Below are 4,559 nucleotides of genomic sequence, written 5' to 3'. Positions count from 1 at the left end.
AACCCCACACCAAAAATAGTGCCGACAAGAAGCTTCAAATAACTCAAAATGTGATCTTCAAAGTGTTCAAAGTTACTTAAACAGTTATTGCAATGCTCAAGTAAGTTCATCAAAATATGTGGTTCCAAGAAAAGTCCAAATTTATTCAAAATTTGGTGAAGTCAATGGTATTTGAACTTGACTTAGAATTGAAATTTTGAAATGGATTAACAAGATTATAAAAAGGATTTTATGGCCAAATTTGAGTGAATTTAATTATAGAGTATAATCAATATGGAGTATCCAAATTATGATATGTGAATTAGAAAGAAAGGACAAAGTGGATGGGTGTGTGCATTTATATAGAGATTTTTAATTTATTTTATAATATTTATTGTTTAAAAATCACTGTGTTAATGTTATTTGTAGTGTGTGAAATTATATAAACGTAGGTATCTCCCCTATGTAAAATCATCATTTAACGAATATATCGATGACCAGTCCTCACATAAATGACAACCAAAGTCAAGCATATAGCTCTCGGCAGAAAGTCAAATATCGAACACCGTGGGGTCCACCTATGTCTTTCAACTTTCTATAGGAGTTCAATTTGAGCATCAATATGTCGGCTTTTCAATCGACCCAATCAAATATTGAGGATCTGAAACCATCCATATGAAACTTCAAAAAGCGAAGAAGTAAATCGAATTTCTAAGTGGTATAGATCCCAGTCTAGTCCTCTAGGAGAGTCAAAATAGAGAAATCCTAAGCCTAGATCCTAGGGTATCTAGGGAAGGGAAAAGAAGACCTTAAAATGAGGTCAACACTCCCTTCGCAATAAAAGGCATCACTAGGCTCGTTCAGATTTTTAAAGCACGACCCTTTTTTGTGTTCTTCTTCAGGCTTCCTCGGAATAGAGGAAAAGAAGTGTGAGCAGTAGTTTCTTGCAGTAGAAGGAAGAAGAAAGAAGAAGAAGAAGATTGTTCTCCCTTGACTTCTTCTTGGTGGCTTGTGATAGAAGAGAAATTGAGTTTATTTTTCTTGTAAGTTTTTCTTGTAAGTTTTCAGTGTATATTTTCTTTGGTGTATATCAGTGTAGAGAAAGAAGAAGAGTAAGAGAGAACAACGAAGTGAGAGATCCTCTTATAAGTTGAGACGATCTACTAGTGTAAATTCTTCAAGTAGTAAATTCCTCTGCAACTCTGTGGACATAGGTCATTTGTCGAACCACGTAAATATGTGTGTTCCACTGTGTTACTATTTTCTAGTGTGAATTTTCTCATTATATTTTTTGCTTTCATCAAAGATCATTCTTCTATTTTTCTATATACCACGACAACTGGTATCAGAGCCATGGTTTCGGATCTAAGGATGAATGATGACTGCAAATGAAGTGAAGGTTTCAGGGATCGAAAAGTTTGATGACACAAATTTTGGTTACTGAAGAATGCAGATACTGAAGAATCTCTATGGGAAGAAACTTCATCTTTCGTTATTGGGAAAAATACCTGAAAGGATGGATGAGGCTGAATGGAATTTGTTGGATTGACAAGTTCTGGGGGTTATTCAATTGACCCTATCAAGGTCCGTTGCACACAACATCATCAAGGAAAGGAAGACTGCATATCTCATGACAGTCTTATCAGGTATGTAGGAAAAACCATCGATGAATAACAAGGTGTACTTGATGAAGAAGTTTTCAACTTGAAGATGACGAAATGTGTTTCTATTGCTCAACACCTAAATGATTTCAATACTATCATAAATCAATTATCGTCTGTTGAAATTGATTTTGATGATGAGATACGTGTGCTAATATTATTGGCATTGTTGTCAAATAATTGAAAAGTCATGAGGATGACAATTAGCAGTTCTGCAGGTAAATCTAAACTGAAATATCATGATATTCGTGATTTGATTTTAGCTGAGGAGGTGCATAAGAAAGATTCTGCTGAGATCTCAGGTATGAGTTCAACATTGAATGTTAATTTCAGAGGGAGTTGACAGGACAAGAGCTCAAATAGAGGGAGATCAAAATCAAAGTCTGGTCAGCAAGGTTGGCCACTAAAGAGGAACTGCAAAAATCCCAAGAAGATGGAGAATGATAGGACAATTGTGGTATCTAAAGAAGTACAGGATGCACTATTGCTGACAGTTCATAGCTCTGTTGATGATGGAAGTGAAGAGGAGAGTGAGTCTGGGGCACCCATTTCTATTGTTCCACAGACAGATAGTGGAGAACCACAGAGTTATGGAGAAATCTTGCAAGATGAAAATTTGAGGGAGCTAACAGAACTTCCACCAGGGAAGAAGACATTACACAATAAGTGGGTGTACCAGGTGAAGACTGAGATTGATGGTAGTAAGAGGTACATGACCATACTTGTTGGAAAAAGGCTTTCAGCAGAGACACAATATTGCTCATGTTATGGGAGTTGTAAGCAGAGACAAGAGTAATTCAAGAAATATCTTAGAGATGCAAGGCTATGTGGACTCTGCTGATATATTGACTAAGAGTGTTACTCTTGAGAAACTAAAGTTGTGCACAACTTTAGTTGATCTTCTAGTGTGAAGACAAGGGCTTTGAATTGCAGAGGTGGAGATTTATGTTTGAAGAAAAAGGCGATGTTGTCAGTAGAGGATATCAGTTTGAGAAGGGAGATGTTGTTGCATGTGTACCGGTCTCCAAGTGGGAGATTTGTTGAGTTTTGGAGCCCGGTCTGACCGCTCCCACTCCCACTCCCCCGATCGCAAAATTTTGCGACCGCTCCCACCTCTCTTGTTTGTGAACCGCTTTCGCCAACTCCCGTTGACGTTTGCGAATTGTCGCGCCTCCCTTCCTATTCGTGATAAAAGGCATCGCACGACTTCTTCAGTTTTTGAAGCACAACCCTTTTTTGTGTTATTCTTTAAGCTTCCTCGGGATAGATGAAGAGAAGTGCAAGCAGTAGTTCCTTATAGCAGAAGGAAGAAGAAAGAAGAAGAAGAATATAGTTCTCCCTTGGCTTCTTCTTGGTGGCTTGTGGCAGAAGAGAAATTGGGTTTATTTCTCTTATAAGTTTATCTTCTTTGGTGTATCTCGGTGTAGAGAGAGAAGAAGAGAGAGTAACAAAGTGAGAGATTCTTCTTGTAAGTCGAGACGATCGACTGGTGTAAATTTCTCAAGTAGTAAAATCTTCTGCAACTCCGTGGACGTAGGCAATTTGCGGAACCATGAAAAATTATGTGTTCCGCTGTGTTACTGTTTTCTAGTATGAATTTTCTAGTTCTATTTTTCACTTTCATCAAAGATCATTCTTCTATTTTTCTATATACCACAACATTAAGGAGTATGTCAACCTATTAATAAAAGAAATCTACATGAGTGACAATCAACCCACCATAGAAGCTAACACATTTGTATTGAGACTTTTGATCATCCAAATGATTTAAAACAATCAGTTTGAGGATCATCCAATGAGGAACCAAACCTAAACCTGTCAAATTTTTTAGAACTGTGTGTCACCTTTAAGTATAGTATCATCCTCAATGACACCATTAGACTAAGGATATACCCTTTCTCACTTAGATATAAAGCTTAGATATAACTAACCTCTTTAGCACCAAGATCAATCACCACTTGGATCAACTCAGCTAAAAAATTCCTAACCAAATACTTTCCTCCATCTAAAACTATCTAACTTGAATGACTTCATTTCCTTCACCCAGTTAGACAGAGAGTTAATTTATGAAACTTGTGAGAGGTTCAAAGAATTGCTTAAGAAAGCTCCATAACGCACTTTATATGATTAGTTGACTATACAAACTTTTACAATGGGTTGGTAGGATGCTAAGGTCAATCATAAAGAATACAACTAGGGGTTCCCTAATATCAAAACCATACAAGGAAGCCAATGAATTAATTCAGGAAATTACAACCAATAATTTCTAATTGCCTTCTAATAGAGTCACCCCTAAAAAGATATATGGTTTGCATGAGGCCAATTTTTTGAATATCTTAGTCACGCAAATTGCTACCATTTCTAGGAAGTTAGAAAACTTTATGATGAATTTAGTGTTTAGATATCTACCTAATGATGGGATGACATATGGACTAGCAGGATATATTAACACTACTGCTTTGAAAATCCTAAATGTCATGATAAACTAGGCAACAATTTTTATTCTAATACCTATAGCCCACGCTAGAAAAATAACCCAAATTTTAATTAGATAAGTAACAACTTAGGGGTATGAAGCTAGTTTTGAGGCAACACTCAACCATGTAAGAAATTTGAACCCATCCAAGGAAATAGTAACCCAAGACAAAGTTGCCCATGACCCAAGGAAAATATGTTGAGATTTTCATACCTATTTTATACTGTTTTTAATGACATTGCACTTTAAAGAAAGATATTTTTGATGTTTTGTTGCAGAACTGATGAATTAGGGTTATTGGAGCAAAAAGATGCAAAAGGAGCGAATTTGGAGCGAAAAGGACCAAAATGTGGAGATTTAAACTAGGCCACAGACGGCGCCCTCGACCCCGCCGACGACGAGTTTTTCTCGAGGCTACAGGACAAAATTCTTCAGAAGCCCGC

Source organism: Phalaenopsis equestris, unplaced genomic scaffold, assembly GCF_001263595.1.
Source record: "Phalaenopsis equestris unplaced genomic scaffold, ASM126359v1 Scaffold000036, whole genome shotgun sequence".
NCBI lineage: Eukaryota > Viridiplantae > Streptophyta > Magnoliopsida > Asparagales > Orchidaceae > Phalaenopsis > Phalaenopsis equestris.
The sequence above is the reverse complement of the archived record's forward strand: the minus strand, read 5'-3'. Positions refer to the sequence as shown.